The sequence below is a fragment of the Aedes aegypti genome, unplaced genomic scaffold, assembly GCF_002204515.2.
Source record: "Aedes aegypti strain LVP_AGWG unplaced genomic scaffold, AaegL5.0 Primary Assembly AGWG_AaegL5_hic_scaff_294_PBJ_arrow, whole genome shotgun sequence".
Classification (NCBI taxonomy): Eukaryota; Metazoa; Arthropoda; class Insecta; order Diptera; family Culicidae; genus Aedes; species Aedes aegypti.
In genome coordinates, this window is record NW_018735954.1 from 43130 (window position 1) to 51437 (window position 8308).

Genomic DNA, 8308 nt, shown 5'->3' on the forward strand with positions numbered 1-8308 from the left:
GAATTGGAATCAATATTCTCACTCGTCACCACTAAAAGATTTATTCTTCACTAGTGGCGTCAATTGCAGCACTGATCGCAATCCAGAAAATTTACTCCAATGCTGAGAAAAAAGCAATTTCCATCACATCGTTAACTTCGTAATTTTATAGCACTGTTGTACAACAATCCTGAGAGAGAGAGAGAGAGGTCCCGTACAAATGGCAAACCCCGATGACGGTATTGTACGCCGGTTCTGCATATATCCAACCAACCCAGTCAACATTGTATACGTTGCACCTGGAATGTTCTCATTTGCTCGGGAAGAAATTTAATTAAGGGAAAATATTTGTATTCATTTTTTTTTTTCATTAACTCATTCAATAACTCACATTTTCCCCCTTCTTCTTCTTCGAGCTGAAGGCTCACATCCCTAGGGATGAATTGACGATAGCTCCAGATGCACAGTAGTCCAAATTTAAAACTTGTTGGCAGTGAAGTTAAATATCTAGGGCTCATGCTGAATAAAAATTTTTCTTTCTAAAATCACCTTGAGGGCATTCAAGACAAATGTAACAAATATGAAAAATGTCTCTATTCACTTATTAATAGAAAATCAAAACTTCGTCTAAAGAACAAGCTTTTGATATTGAAACAAATTTTAAGGTCAGCGATGGTGTATGCTGTACCAATATGAACTAACTATTGTAATACCAGGAGGAAGCTTTTCCAACTCCTGGGAGAAGCTTTACCAGCTTTTTGGAGAAGCTTTTCAGCTTCTGGAAGAAGCTATGCAAGCTTCTAAAAACAGTTTTCCAGCTTCTTGGGGAAAATTTTCCAGCTTCTGGGAGAAGCTTTTCCAGCTTGTTTCAGCTTAAGGGAGAAGCTTTTGCAGCTTCAGAGAGAAGCTTTTCCATCTTCTGGGACAAGCTTTTTCAGCTTCTGAGTGAAGCTTTTTCAGCTTCTGCGGGAAGTTTTCCAGTTTCTGGAAAACAGGGAAGCTTTCCAGCATATGGGAGAAACTTTTCCAGCTTCTGGAAAAAGTTTTTCCAGCTTTTGGGAGAAGCTTTTCCAGCTTCTGGGAGAAGCTTTACCAGCCTCAGGAAGAAGCTATTCAAGCTTCTGAAAACAGTTTTTCCAGTTTCTTGGAGAATTTTTTCCAGTGTCTTGGAAATCTTTCCAGCTTCTGGGAGAAGCTTTTCCAGCTTCTGGGAGAAGCTTTTAAAGCTTTTGACAGAAGTTTTCAGGTTTTGGAAGAAGTCTTCCCAGCTTCTGGAGAAGCTTCTCCAGCTTCTTTTTTTATTAAAAGCTTTACCAAATTAGATATAAGAAATGAATATAATGTTTGAAATATTACGAATAGAATACAAACATAACGACAAAGCAATTTTCTTCAGAAATATTCGTATGTGTTCTAAACTATCTAACATTGTAAGTTAATGTATGGTAATGACTTCCAATTAAATAAACATGTTTGAAATTTTGTTTTTTCCACCTTTTAGAAGAACCGACCTACGTGTGTGACGGTAGAACAATACCGTGCTGCAGCATTAGTGCTGCTGCAAAGAATTTCCCTGCACCGGTCCCCCCATTGGTTCCACCAATCGCTAAAACTACTCTGGAATATCGAAAGGCAAAAGAAATCCTCGACTTCATGGCGAACGGGGGAAGAACATCGACAAGCATCCCAGACCACCAACGATTGGTCAGTGCTCGTTGTGTTGGTTTGGTTTCCTTCGGAGGGAGGCGGTGATTACCGGGGATTTAGGTTTCAATTCCCATTCTGTGCCACCTCGTTTTCGGGACCGACGACCATGACCATGACGATGACAGCGGGCTAATGAGTGCAATTGGGAACGATCATCCCGGGCACTGATTAGGATTTTTATGGGACCCCGTTTGGTTACTGTTGGTTTAGGGGAACCGTTTGGAACATTTCGTTGGGGAAAATTGGTATTGTTCCAAGTTCATAATAAGCCGGCGAGAGCATCGGGATGGAATGAGCAGAAAATTCAATTAAATCGAATTGCAATCCCAGGCAAGCAAAAACACAATGTGAATTAATTACAGTAAACAGAAAAATGCCGGCCAATGCTCAATTGGATTCAATTCTTCTCTACGGGAGTAAAAACTCCGACAGGGAAGCAATTTGTTGCACAACTTTTTCTTCGAAGGGACGCCCCAAAGAAGGATGGCTTTCAATTGCATTTCAGTTCCAATCAAGCGGAAGCGGAATCCTTGCTGCAGTTTTTATTTTGTTTCGAAAAATACGGTGGCGGTTCGTGGAAGATTGGAGAGCTGGATTTGGTTTACTAGTACGGAGTTGTTGAATGGGGTTCATAATTTTTGACGCAGGCCTACGGTTGCTTTTGCTTATTTGGGTTTGTTCCAATGTATTGGATAGGAGATTCTCCTTTCATTTCGATTTGGAAGGAAACCCTGATTTTCCTAATGGAGTTCAAGAAATCCTGCCTAAATCCTCCGAATTTGGAACAACTGACCACGATTGGCGGCACTCTTTGTTTTCACACTTGAACAAATGAGCCTGAGCTAGAGACTGCTTCGATTTGATCTTCGGAAAATTGTCTAAAGCTTCGAACTGATTGCTCATTTCGATACAATAATCAACATTACGAAGCACACTAATAAGCAGCTTCATCATTCCTCGATACGGTAGTCCTACGTCAGCTTCCTTACAACTTTAAAGCAGATTCAGTTTCACACATTTTTTTTCCATGTTCCATTCCAGTTCCCATTTCCAACTCAGAATTCAATTACGAAAATTGAAACTCTGCTCTAGGTTTGCTCCATTTGTATGATGAGCGTTCTTGCTTCTGTTGCTGCGGGGAAACACCGATAAACTAAACTGACTAGAAATCTTTTCGATCACTTTTTTTTTTTTCTGTGGAAGTAACTTCCAGTCGTTCTCAATTGTTGTTCCACGGAGCACTTGAAGCGAATGTGAGTATTAGCATCCATATGAAACTTGAAACCCTGCCGGGCAAAATGCAGTTCTTCATCCTGGTTCAACGTTTTGCCATCGCACCCAGGAGCCATCGGAGGTGTGTGCGGGATGAAGCAATCCAGAGACCTGTAATCGGAAAGAGAAGAGAAAAAAATCGATCAATCTTCGGTACGGCGAGAGCATCTTCCGGAAGTAAAACAATATTGGCACAACTTTGTAAATGGATTGTCTTCGGGCACGTTGCAGTCAATCCGCACACACACAGGGAAAAAAACGAACCGCACGGTTAATGGGATTATTGAGCTTGACTGGAGTGTTTTTTTTTTGTTATCCCAGCTCATATCACGGAAAGCGCTCTAGAATTGTTTGTCGGATAGCAACTAATAAGAAGTGGATCGTCGGATGTAGAATAACGTTGAGAAGGATATTGTTTGACTGATGGGAATAATTTTCCATTCCGAGAACAGTAATCAATGCATTGCATTCTTACGTTTTTCAATTCGCTTAGTTTAAACATGCAAATATATGTTTTGTTTTCAATTTCTGTTCTTGCTTTTCATTCTTTGTTCCTTGTTTTCAATGTTTTTCTTCAGTTTTTAAATTTATCAATTATTTCTACGTTCTACTTGTTAATTTTTTGTTTGTTTTTTTTTTCTGAGTTTTTATTTCGACTTTTGTATTTTATTCTTGCTTTTATTTTTTATCTAATTATTCGCATATTTTACTTGTTGATTTGTTGATTTAATTTATTTCTCTCTTTCATTTTTTTTATTTTTCATATATTTTCCTCCTGCGTTTTTTGTTTTAATCTAGCATGTTTTCATACTTTATTGAAGATAATTCTTTTCCAAAGCTGAAGCACAATCAAATTTTTGGTTTGGCTTGCTGGATTGGCTTTGTTACTGTTTAATCGCTCTCAAAATAGCCTTAGCCACCGCCAACGGCCATCCATCTCCTTATCCGGACGCGGTTAATTAATTATTATTGGAAAAGTTTCCGAAACGAATCCAACGGATGATAGCCGTAACTCATAATCCAGCAGCTTGCGCGATTTAGCTCCACCCGCGAAACTTTTTGGCTTCGCAATAAACGGCAAGATTCAGCCGAAAGGGAGATTTTCGGCAAAGAAAAAATGGTGCACAAAAGAGTTGAATTTAATCGGTTGAAGTCGCCTCTTTGGTAGTTGAGTGATTTTGGCGTATCTTAAATTTGAAAGGGTCACTTTCAATGAATGAAACTTCAATCAAAAGTGCTCCTAAAAGCGAATAATGAAACAGCAAAAGTTAAATTGACCAGAACAGCATTGAAATTAGAAACCATTGTAATGACGGTTTGATATATAAGCCTTAAATCAATAATCGATAATTTTGAACTCTAATGCTCTGTTTTATAATATTATATTTTAGAGCAATTCAATTCGCAAATCCTAATGAGAGAACAATAGAAGATCCAATCGAGAATCTAATAGTAGATCTATCGTAGATCAAATCGTAAATCCAAAGGCAGAAGTTAGAAGCCAGAAGACAGAAGCCAGAAACTAGAAGCCAAAAGACAGAAGCCAGCAGCCAGAAGCCAGAAGCCAGAAGACAGATTACAGAAGACAGAAGACAGAAGACAGAAGCCAGAAGCCAGAAGCCAGAAGCCAGAAGCCAGAAACAGAAGACAGAAGACAGAAGCCAGAAGACAGAAGACAGAAGACAGAAAACAGAATACAGAAGACAAAAGACAGAAGACAGAAGACAGAAGACAGGAGACAGAAGACAGGAGACAGAAGACAGAAAATAGAAGACAGAAGACAGAAGACAGAAGACAGAAGACAGAAGACAGAAGACAGAAGACAGAAGACAGAAGACAGAAGACAGAAGACAGAAGACAGAAGACAGAAGACAGAAGACAGAAGACAGAAGACAGAAGACAGAAGACAGAAGACAGAAGACAGAAGACAGAAGACAGAAGACAGAAGACAGAAGACAGAAGACAGAAGACAGAAGACAGAAGACAGAAGACAGAAGACAGAAGACAGAAGACAGAAGACAGAAGACAGAAGACAGAAGACAGAAGACAGAAGACAGAAGACAGAAGACAGAAGACAGAAGACAGAAGACAGAAGACAGAAGATAGAAGCCAGAATTAGAAGCCAGAAGCGAGATGCCAGCTGCCAGAAGCCAGATGCCAAAAGCCAAAAGCCAGAAGTCAGAAGCCAGAAGCCAGAAGCCAGAAGCCAAAACGAGAAGCAAGAAGCCAGAAACCAGAAGCCAAATGCCAAAAGCCAGAAAACAGAAACCAGAAAACAGAAGCCAGAAGCCAAAAGCCAGAAGCTAGAGGCCAGAAGACAGAAGCCAGAATTAGAAGCCAGAATTAGAAGCCAAAGGACAGAAGCTAGAAGCCAAAAGCCAGAATTAAAAGCCAGAAGCCAGAAGCCAGAAGCCAGAGGCCAGTCCAAGTCCAAAACCAAATCAATCCAAATCCAATCCAAATCCAATCCAAATCCAAAACCAAATCCAATCCAAATCCAATCCAAATCCAATCCAAATCCAATCCAAATCCAAAACCAAATCCAATCCAAATCCAATCCAAATCCAATCCAAATCCAATCCAAATCCAATCCAAATCCAATCCAAATCCAATCCAAATCCAATCCAAATCCAATCCAAATCCAATCCAAATCCAATCCAAATCCAATCCAAATCCAATCCAAATCCAATCCAAATCCAATCCAAATCCAATCCAATCCAATCCAAATCCAAATCCAATCCAAATCCAATCCAAATCCAATCCAAATCCAATCCAAATCCAATCCAATCCAATCCAAATCCCAATCCAAATCCAAATCCAAATCCAATCCAAATCCAATCCAAAATCCAAATCCAATCCATCCAAATCCAATCCAAATCCAATCCAAAATCCAATCCAATCCAATCCAAATCCAATCCAAATCCAATCCAAATCCAATCCAAATCCAATCCAAATCCAATCCAAATCCATCCAAATCCAATCCAAATCCAATCCAATCCAATCCAAATCCAATCCAAATCCAATCCAATCCAATCCAATCCAATCCAAATCCAATCAAATCCAATCCAAATCCCAATCCAAAATCCAATCCAAATCCAAATCCAATCCAAATCCATCCAAATCCAATCCAAATCCAATCCAAATCCAATCCAAATCCATCCAAATCCAATCCAAATCCAATCCAAATCCAATCCAAATCCAATCCAAATCCAATCCAATCCAATCCAAATCCAATCCAAATCCAATCCAAATCAATCCAAATCCAATCCAAATCCAATCCAAATCCAATCCAAATCCAATCCAAATCCAATCCAAATCCAATCCAAATCCAATCCAAATCCAATCCAAATCCAATCCAAATCCAATCCAAATCCAATCCAAATCCAATCCAAATCCAATCCAAATCCAATCCAAATCCAATCCAAATCCAATCCAAATCCAATCCAAATCCAAATCCAATCCAAATCCAATCCAATCCAATCCAAATCCAATCCAAATCCAATCCAAATCCAATCCAAATCCAATCCAAATCCAATCCAAATCCAATCCAAATCCAATCCAAATCCAATCCAAATCCAATCCAAATCCATCCAAATCCAATCCAAATCCAATCCAAATCCAATCCAAATCCAATCCAAATCCAATCCAAATCCAATCCAAATCCAATCCAAATCCAATCCAAATCCAATCCAAATCCAATCCAAATCCAATCCAAATCCAATCCAAATCCAATCCAAATCCAATCCAAATCCAATCCAAATCCAATCCAAATCCAATCCAAATCCAATCCAAATCCATCCAATCCATCCAAATCCAATCCAAATCCAATCCAAATCCAATCCAAATCCAATCCAAATCCAATCAATCCAATCAAATCCAATCCAAATCCAATCCAATCCAATCCAAATCCAATCCAAATCCAATCCAAATCCAATCCCAAATCCAAATCCATCCAAAATCCAATCCAAATCCAATCCAATCCCAATCCAAATCCAATCCAAATCCAATCCAATCCAATCCAATCCAATCCAAATCCAATCAAATCCAATCCAATCCAATCCAAATCCAATCCAAAATCACAATCCAAATCCAATCCAAATCCAATCCAAATCCAATCCAATCCCAATCCAATCAATCCAATCCAATCCAATCCAATCCAATCCAAATCCAATCCAAATCCAATCCAAATCCAATCCAAATCCAATCCAAATCCAATCCAAATCCAATCCAAATCCAATCCAAATCCAATCCAAATCCAATCCAAATCCAATCCAAATCCAATCCAAATCCAATCCAAAATCCAAATCCAATCCAAATCCAATCCAAATCACCAATCCAAATCCAAATCCAATCCAAATCCAATCCAAATCCAATCCAAATCCAATCCAAATCCAATCCAAATCCAATCCAAATCCAATCCAAATCCAATCCAAATCCAATCCAAATCCAATCCAAATCCAATCCAAATCCAATCCAAATCCAATCCAAATCCAATCCAAATCCAATCCAAATCCAATCCAAATCCAATCCAAATCCAATCCAAATCCAATCCAAATCCAATCCAAATCCAATCCAAATCCAATCCAAATCCAATCCAAATCCAATCCAAATCCAATCCAAATCCAATCCAAATCCAATCCAAATCCAATCCAAATCCAATCCAAATCCAATCCAAATCCAATCCAAATCCAATCCAAATCCAATCCAAATCCAATCCAAATCCAATCCAAATCCAATCCAAATCCAATCCAAATCCAATCCAAATCCAATCCAAATCCAATCCAAATCCAATCCAAATCCAATCCAATCCAAATCCAATCCAAATCCAATCCAAATCCAATCCAAATCCAATCCAAATCCAATCCAAATCCAATCCAAATCCAATCCAAATCCAATCCAAATCCAATCCAAATCCAATCCAAATCCAATCCAAATCCAATCCAAATCCAATCCAAATCCAATCCAAATCCAATCCAAATCCAATCCAAATCCAATCCAAATCCAATCCAATCCCAAATCCAATCCAAATCCAATCCAAATCCAATCCAAATCCAATCCAAATCCAATCCAAATCCAATCCAAATCCAATCCAAATCCAATCCAAATCCAATCCAAATCCAATCCAAATCCAATCCAAATCCAATCCAAATCCAATCCAAATCCAATCCAAATCCAATCCAAATCCAATCCAAATCCAATCCAAATCCAATCCAAATCCAATCCAAATCCAATCCAAATCCAATCCAAATCCAATCCAAATCCAATCCAAATCCAATCCAAATCCAATCCAAATCCAATCCAAATCCAATCCAAATCCAATCCAAATCCATCCAAATCCAATCCAAATCCA